This window comes from Numida meleagris, chromosome 8 (assembly GCF_002078875.1).
Source record: "Numida meleagris isolate 19003 breed g44 Domestic line chromosome 8, NumMel1.0, whole genome shotgun sequence".
In the NCBI taxonomy this organism is placed as follows: domain Eukaryota; kingdom Metazoa; phylum Chordata; class Aves; order Galliformes; family Numididae; genus Numida; species Numida meleagris.
Genome location: NC_034416.1, coordinates 1940361 through 1949775, shown reverse-complemented (window position 1 = coordinate 1949775; position 9415 = coordinate 1940361).

Here is a 9415-nt window from a genome sequence, read left to right as displayed (position 1 = left end):
CGGTGTGCGGGGCGCGCTGCCCCGCGTCCCCATCCCGTCGGGGGTCCCACGCCCGCTGCCCTGTGACCGGAGGAATGCCCCTCTCCGCCGCCCTTTCCGAGCTGGAGCATCTCCCCACGGCCCCCGCCCGCCCCCTGAGCCCCCGATCCCGGGTGACAGCCCCTGAGGTTCCCGCTCTGCCCACGATCCCGCTTCAAGGCCACAGCACCCAGCCCCGCTTGCCGTCCTTGTCACCCGCTGGCTCGACACCATGGGACCCTTCTGCAGTTCCCCGTCAGCTTCATTTTGTGCACCTTTAGAACTTCTGCGAGGTGTGCAAGGTTTGCACCTCTTGCTCTTCACCCTCCCTTCTAAACGCGCTGTGTTTTCTGTGCTCCGAACCATAGGTAACTCCATGGTAACCTCCTCCATTTAAAAAAAAACCAACCAACAAAAGCTCTTAAGGAAACTGTTATCTAGGCACAGAAGGAGGCTTGTGCGTGTTTCTCATTAAAACACGGGGAAATGAGTTACCGAGGATTTGGGGAATTCAAGTACGCAATGAGCCGGATAGCGCCCACAGGAAGGGACACGAACAGGTTTGCAACCCGTGAATTCCCCCTTTGAGAAGCTGCCTCCCATTCCATCATTACTCCTCGTCTTGGTCAGGGCTCCAACAGCTCCCTGCTCTGCGCAGATGTTGGAGCTGTCTGCAGCTTCCCGGCTCCATCCTCTTATCAAAAGCACAAGCGCTTTTGCTGCCTTCATTGCATTCTCCATCCCCGACAGCAGCTCCATGCCTCGAGCCCCTGCAGAAATCCCACCCGCTCCCCGGATACACGGTGCTCCCCATTTTATCAGCGTTCCCCCAGAGCTCCCTGCAGCCACAGAGCCACCAGCAGCCAGCAGAACATTGAGGTAGCACTCTCCCCCCACTGGCTCCGCTCTCTCCATCTCCCACCTGACAGCAGCCCCGTGCTGGGGGTCTCCATGTCCCTGCCCAGAGACCGTGCCCCCTCCTGCTCCCACCTCAGCATCTCCTGCACGTGGCTATTTTAAACTCGTGGCAATTTGGGTCTCTTTACAGATCCAACCGTGTGAAAATAACTTGTAAAAAAAATATATAGATATATTTTTTTAAGGATGAAGATGGAAGGGAAGATATAACAAAGCTGATAGGGTTTTCTGGCTTTTAATATCACAGTTTACTCCATAACTACACATGGATCCCTCTGCCTCGCCTGTGCGCGCAGATATCCCTCCCATTGCAGAGCATTAGGATGCGCTGCGTGCAGCCACCTGCTCACACACACCTTCCAGCTTTGGCTGCTGCTGTGAAGCTGCTAAAAGCACGAGCTCAGAGAGGGGGACACGGCCCTCCTGCAAAGAGCTGGGAAAAGTCCCCTGGTGTATGGGATTGCTGCTCCGGCAGCACGCGTGGAGGATGGGAGGTGCACACCTGGGCTTTCTCTCTTCTACAAGAGGAGCAGAGCAGCCCCCCTCCTGCTCCATCCCTCCAGATGGCTCCGAGCCAGAGCGAGTAGGAGAAATCACGACTACCCGATGGCTGCTTGGCAGTTGTCATGAAACAACCCAGCAGCTGTCAAGCCGGATCGCTGTCGCCTGCTGGGAGCCGCGCTATCACGACACGACAGGACTCAGGGGTGCCCCATCCCCGGCTGCTCCACCTGGAGCCCTGCAGCCCCGCCAGGGCTGACCGAAACCGCTGGGCTGGGTTTGGGGAGCAGAGCTCAGCCCCCAGCACGGGGAGCGCTCGGTCGCAGCGGTGCTGAGCTGAGGGCACGGCGTCCCTCCCGCCGGGCACCGTGGGAAGGCTGTTGTGGAATAAACATCCCATTAAGCCCAGGAAAAATAAAATTAGCTCGCCGAGCCCAGTGGGATGGGAAGCAAAGAGCTCCATCGGCGCTCGAGAGCGAGCGGTTTATGTAAGCAACAGGCTCAGCAGCTGCGGGAGCAGCAGCACGAGGGAGCGGGGCTGGGAGCAGGGGGACACCAGCACCTTCCCCAGGCGGTTGTCACCTGCAGGGCAGAGCGATGTCCTCAGGCGTGGCAGGGGACCCCTGGCAATGCTCCTCCATGTGGGATGCCCAGCAGAGCAGCGAGCCCAGGGGGCACAGTGCAAGGCAAGGGGGCTTCTCCCTGCGCTTCTCCCTGTGCCAGGGGTGCCCACGTGCAGTGAAGGTGGGAGGGTGTCGGGGTTTTGGGGACCTGGGTTGGACTGCAGGGAACTCGTGAGGGCAGCACTGTGAGCGCAGGGTGCCTGGAGGCAGCGTGTGCCCTGCTCACAGCAGTGGGGTCCTGGGGGGGGGGGGGTTGAGGTCCCTTCCCTAAACCATTCTGTGATTCTATTATCTATGCTTATGGGCACAGAGGGGGGGGGGGGTTGGAACAGCCACTGGGCTCCATTCTGCTGCCTCTCCCCCGTTGCTCTCTGCATGCCTAAAGCCCATCTTCCACAGCACCTGCCTCAGCCTCCAAAGGCCTCAGCTGAACATGTAATTAGGAATGCGTTGCAATTACAGCAGAACAGCCCTTCAAACAGGAAAAAGAGCATTCTTCACACTGCAAGATTTGTGCAAGCCCTCAGGAGCTTGCTGGAGGCACAGCCCCACGTTTCTGGTGCAGACAGACTGGGACAGCTCCGGATTCACACCACACGCTCCCACCTGCACAGGGATGCTCTGTGCTGGGGATAACGGGGTTCAATGGGGAGCAGAAGGCCAGCAGCTTGCAAGTACCAAGGAAGCCCATTCATTCTGCTACGGATCTGCCTCTCAGCACGGAGAAGTGTCATCCTCCAGCAGAGCTTCTCCGGGAGGGAGCACTCAAGGTCTCACCCCGTGCCATTAAAGAGTCGTTAAACTCACGCAGCAAATATTTTTTCCCCATTGTGGAGAGCAGGAAAAGGGCTCCGCACGCAGTTGCTGGCTAACAAGGAACCTGATTCTACCCCTGCTGGATCTCAGGTCCATGCCGGGCTCCAGTTTCACCCCACATCTTGGGGGAACAAGCATGCACTAGGAGCACAGCTCAGGAGGGAAGCAGCACCCAGGGACCGTGCTGCCCCGTGGGTGCCGTCCCAGCAGCAGAGCCGGCGGGATGGCAGCGAGGTGATGGATGGCGGCCGTCTGTACGGCTGCGGCACAATTACAGAGCAGAGCAGTGCCGGAGCCGGCCGGGCAGATGGCAGCGCTCCAGCTCTGCGGCTCCTGCCTTACCTGGCTAAATTGGTCCATCTGCACAGAGCAGCCGGGCTGCCAGACAGCTCAGCCCCGTCTGAAAGCCGGAGGCACCAATGCCTTTGCTAATTGGACCTGTTGCCGCGGCCGTTTTTCGTTTTGTTTTCCTTCCAGGCAGCGGTCGGGGCGCGCTGGGGGTAGCAGAGCCCTGCCAGGCGCTCCCATCTGTGCCAGGAGGGCAGGACCCGAAACCAGCTGGAGGACGCCAATCCCTCCGCCCATCCCTTCCCCGCGTGCAGCCGTGGGAGGGGAGCGGGGACTCATCCCTCGGCACGGAGCTAGGTAGCACCCGTCCCCTCCGTGCCACGCGTGGGGCTGTCACCGCAGACTGGACCGCAGCCATTCGAGGCGGGGCTGAAGCACCGAGGAGCCGCGGCCGCCTCGTTCCGTCCGTATCAACGTGAGCACCCCCAGCGCACACCTCCCTCCCCGGGGAGCGGTGCCCGCAGCATCCCCCCCCTCCCCCCCCCCCCAAATCCTTCCTCCCCTGCCCCTCTCCCCAGCTGGAGCACCGGGTCCGGAGGAGCCAATAAACCGAGATGCGGCCACGCGAAGGAGATGGAGGCATTCGCTCGAGAGCATCTGACAGCTCGGGGCGAGCGGAGAGCTGGCGCTGGAGGAGAGGGGGTAATTCCAGTCTGCACCCACTCCCTCATTTAGCGGCGGAGCTTCCCACGCCCGCACGCAGCCCGCAGCTCTTCCCCCACCCCCCCTTCCCACCGCTGCCCCCCGCACCCAGGGGTCCACGCAGCCTTTACCTCGGCGATGGCTGCCTCGGTTCATCCCCTTCTCCCTCGCCCTGTTGCTGGAGGAGCGGCGGTGGAATTACACCCCTCCTGCTCCACACCCCCGCGTTCCCGTACCGTCTCCTGGCCAAACCCCGTTCGTTGCCTGCTGTTATTTTTAGCTTCTGGGAGCACTGATCTTTTTTTCTTAATGGCACACGTGTGCTACGAGAGGAGCGCACACAGAGCTGTGGTACCACGGGTCCCAGCGCAGCGAGCACCCCATGGGGCAGAAGGGCATCTCTTTGGCCCCCCCTCCCCCCTTTGAATCGCAGCCTGCAGAGCCCTGGGGGCTGCCAGCCCCTAGGCTGTCCCCTCTACAAATGGGGAATGGCCACAACTCCTCTTCCTGGGGATAAATCAGGAATGTAGCAGAGATAGAGCAGTATGCAGGCTCCTTGCACCCAGTGCTGCTTCCACACACCTGAGCACAGAGCACCTCCCTACCGGGGGGCGGGGGGAAACAGAAGAAGACAAGCAGCCTTTATCTCTAAATACCTCTATTAGGAGGTGGGAATCTGATTTGAGGCACCTGGCGATGCCCTTAGAGGGATGAATTAAGGACTGCAGGGGTGGGGTGCTCCTCCTTAATGCCACATGAAGGAGAAAACTCGTGTTTGGGACCATCTCCAGCACCCCATCCCCGCTCCAGGATGTGCACCCATCAGACCAGACCTCACTATCAGCCAGGACCCCAGCACTGCCTGCAGCCCCCGGGCAGCACAAGGCGCTTGGAGCCATCCTGCAGCTCAGCAGGAAGATAAATCAGGAGCAAAGCACAGGGCTGGCAGCTTGCTGCTGGACTATGGCCCCTTCGAGGACAGCTCTGCTGCTCTCCGTCAGGATTTTCCAATCATCGTAATAAAGTGGAAGCTGATTTACTGCCCTCACCTTGCGGTTGTGGGCACACCATGGACCTCACCTTCAGTGCTAAGAGCGTTTAAAAGGGTTTTAGCCACAGCGCCAACCAACCCCAAATAACAGCAGGGGCTGGGGAAAAGCTGGGAGAACGTTTAGGATACGGAGAACGTTCCCAGACTATACTGGAAATGCTTGCATGATAGTTGGAGATTCAATGCAAACAGTTCCCCGAAGGCCAAGGGCTTTTGTAGCACAGAGGAGAGCTCTTTGGAAAGCAGGAGATGATTCATAGCAGCAGAGATGGCCGATTGCTTAGGGAAGCCTCCAACCTCGGAAACTTCCAACTCCTGTTGCATCTAATGAGGCTGCAAGCCGCCCCTCCTGGAGAAACAAGCTCCTGATGACACGTTCTCTCCAGTGCTGCTGTCCAAACAGCTGCAGATCCGCAGCTGGAGGAAGCGGGGTGGGTACATGAAATAGGATCCAGGCAGATCCCGGGCTCGGGTGGGCTCAGAGGGGAGGAGGAGCAGTCCCTCAAGGCAGGCAGCGCAGCAACCGAATTCCCAGACGCTCCCAGAGCTCGTCCGTAGCCTCCCTTATTTCAATCCGTGTAGCGATGAATTAAACATGTTTTAATATCAAAAATGAAAGATCAAGGATCAGCAGCCATAAATCCTTCTGCACTCATTTTCCGTATTAAGCCGATGTGTACCCGGGGCGAGCACAATAATTAGAGTCACGCAGTGATTTATTTGGAGGAGGGAACTGGAGGCATTCAGACGTTGAGTTCTCGTTCTCGGCACGCACCGGTTCCTGCCTGGGACAAATCCCGCAGCAGTGGGGATGCTGGAGGAGTGGAAGTGCTGGACGGGACACAGCTGGGGTGCCATGGCGGGGACAGCAGTGCTCAGGAAGGCTCCTTCTCTGCAGATGGGGAGGCTGGGGCCGGAGCTGGGGGTCAACCATGGCCATGACAGCCACCGTGCCCAAACCGAGCACCACCCTCAGCCCCCGGGCACCACCCCCAGCCCGGGGCTGAGCGCTTTCCTGGTCCCTGTTTGCAGCCGCCGGCTCCGGCCCAGCAGAGCCAGAGGCAGACATCTGCATTTCAGGCACGCGCCGCGGAGCCGAAGCCATGGTTACACACCTCTCTTTCTATTCTAAGCAGCCGTTTCCCGAGTTGTTTATAGCCATCCCCTGTCCTTCCACCTCTGTGCCTGGGAGCTGGCAGGTGTCTTGCCAGCAGAAGTGCAGCTCTGCGGGTCGCCATGCGGGCTGGGGGTGGGCGCTCTGGCTGGAGCAGCGTGAGGCTGCGTGTCCTCCTAAAGCACTCCGGCCCAGCGGGAATGGCACTGCGGGACAGAGGATCCTTTGGGGCAGGTTGCTGGAAATAAGCACAGGGCAGGGGGGCACAGAGAGGGATGGGACCTCCGGCTGTGCCTCCAGAGCTCTGGGAGCTTGGCGCTGCTGGTACTGAGCTTGGGGCTGTCCCAGCCCTCGGCAGCCGCTGCAGCACATCGGGGGCTTGCGGATGCCTTTGAACGTTCCCCAGAAGGCACAAATCCCTCCAGAAATGCACCCCACGCATGTACAGGCTTTCAACGTGTTCTCTGGTTCCTTCCCCCAAGCGGGAATCCCTGGGCGCACAGAGTGCTTCGCCCCGAAGGAAGCGGGGGGTTTTGCCTCTGCTTAACAGAGGGAAAAAGAGGAAAATGAACAGCAGTTCCCCAGCCCTGAGAGCACCAGGCGGTTCCTTTCCCAGCTGGGTCACCCCACTTGTGTGCCATGCCATGCTATGCCATGCTGTGCCATGCCATGCCATGCCGTGCCATGCTGTGCCATGCCTCGCTGCCTTGCTCTCCCACCATGTGCTCCCTGTGTTTGCTTTTTCCTCCAAACCTCAGCCTCCGAAATCACAAAGGACTGAATTTTTAACTCACTCTTTAAGGATTAAATTTCAAGGCCTCATAAATACCCTGAGAGGCTCAGGGATGCACACCTAGCAGCAGAGGATAAGCATCTGAGAACTGGTATTTAAAAATGAACGAGTCGCGGCGTTCAGATCAAACCTGTGATATTTAGAAGCCCAATTCCTGAAGTCCCAACCTGGGAGAGGGACTTGGATGGAGCTGGGAGAGACCTGCTGGGGTTGTCCAAGGCAGGAGCCAAGCTCTGAAGCGTTAAGGTTGGAAAAGGCCATCGAGCCCAACCCCAACCCACCCTTACCGTGCCCACTGCCCACGTCAAGGAAACGCATCAGCCACCATCAGTAGGGCCAGGGCACTGCTGGGGGCCCCAAACGCCGCCTGCAGCAGCACGGGGAAAACAGAGGGCTGCATTTATTTTTAGACGCAAAGCATTTGTGTTTCCCTCTTTGACGGAGATGGGCTGAAAGGAGTGAGAACAGACGATGGCGTTGCATTCCTGCTCCAACACTTCAGATGCGTGCCATCAAAATAGCAACGCTAACAGACCCCACGGGAACCCACGGCTCCGGGTCCCTCTCGAGAAGCCCCCAACAGGAGCTGCCACACTGCGGGGCCGGGAGCAGCGCCCTGCCTGCATGGAATGCACGGAAATGCCTTCTGACGTTCCCTTTGAATCGCTCCTCTCTCCTCCTTCTCATCCCCAAGGTGCTCTTAATAAAGCCAGAGGGGGACAAGTTCTTTGCTTGGATTGTAAATGAGCAGGATCCTATCGTCCGTCCGCTTCCTCCTTGGATTTGCTCTGCAATCCTTCTTTAGGAGCGGAATGCCGAGCACTAGAGTGATCAATCAGTGACCGACAGCAGAGAGAGGCCCCTTCTGCTCTGCCACCATCCCCTGTCAGCCTGCTCATGTGCTGAAGCTGCCTCTGGGGTGGACAGGTGCTGTGGTGGAAGGCCAGCATGGTCCCCTCCACATGTGTGGGACTGGGGGCGGGGATGGGATGCAGCCCTGTGCATACCCGCACTGGGTCACCTCCTTTCCTCCTGCTCAGCCCAGTGCAAACCTGGAGCAGCGCTCCCCAAACCCCCTGTGCAGAGTGGGGAGCAAATTCCCCTTCCAGCCGGGCAGGTGCCAGCCCCTGCTGCTAATTAGTGCGGCCGCTCTCTCCTGGGACCTTAAATCTGATGGATTCTCACTGTCCTTTTGCATTTTGCGTTGACTTCTGTTTAGCTGAGGATGCTGGCAGCCCCTGGGGCACTTTTAATTTTAAAAAAGAAACAAATGTGCAAACCTCTTCCGATTTCCAGCACGGCACAAAGCTGCCCGCAGCCCACGGGGTTCCGTGCTGCAGTCTGTGCATCCTCAGGTTCCCCACGCACAGCTCCGGAGCACAGAGCCCAGTGGCACAGCCGAGGGCAGCACAGCCCTCCCCTCTCCCTTCCCCTTACTCAGCAGCATCCCCCCTCTTCCCCCCCAGCTCATCCATCACCCCAGCCCTTAGCACAGCCTCCCATTTGGGGGGCCGCGGCTCAGATGAATTGTGTTCCCACTCCGGCTCCCACCATGGGTATCCTGACATCAAAACCATCCTGGATCGTGGGCAGAAAGCAACCCATTACCTCCTCCCACTGCTGCTGCCAGTGCCCCCGCTGCACTGGGGCTGGGGCACCATGCTCTCATCGCAGCATTCCGAGCCCGTTTCATTCTGCTCCAAGCACAGCCAGTTGCTGTAAGCGTAGGCACAGGTTCCCCGGTGGGTGGTGACACAGCTGTCCCCAGCTGCTGCCTGGCTGTCCTGGCACCCCTGCATCCTGCTCCTCCTGTCCGGGCACTGCAGGCGGCTCAGCCTCGGTGGGCAAGCAGAAATGAATGGAAGGCAGCAACAGCCAGGAGCCAGCCCCGACTGAACGGCGACGTGACAGTAAGTGCTCCCATTGTACGGCAGCACAGACCTCCAAACTGCTCACTGAAAGAGCACAAGCAGCCCCAACAGAGCCGGTAATTAAAGGTAACTGCAGCCCGGCGTGGTTGCAGCACTAATAAAGCAATGAATGGAGACAACGCTCCCCCCGCTGCGGCTGGAGCACCTGGCCAGGCTGCAATCACACCATAAGCACTAATTGGAGAGGACAGCTTCTTCCCATCATCGCTGCGTGGACGCTGAGCGGGGTGGGGGGAGAAGCACGGGGCTGGGAGCAGGAGCCCCGGCACCGAGAGCAGCCCCAGCACCTCCCGGGGAGCTGGAGCTCTCCTCCAGGGCATCTCCATCCCATTCAGCCTCACCAGGCCTGCAGCGCTTCAGCAAAAAGTGGAAAGATTTAAGAGGGAGGATTCTTGCTGAGAATGAAAGGAATCACCCTCAGCAATGAAGAAAAGAGCCAGTGCCGGGAGCACGGCGGGGAGGAGAGGTGTGAGGAGGAGGAGATCTGAGGAGGAAGAAGCATGGCGCTGCCTGGGCACACGCACACAGGGCATACGCCTGGGCTGTGCTGGCAGCTGTGGGGCTGCCATGAGTGGAATGTGCTCACTGCAATGTCAGCATCCTCCAGAGGAGACCCCCCAGTGCAGCCAGGGAGGAGAGGAGAGGAGAGGAGAGGAGAGG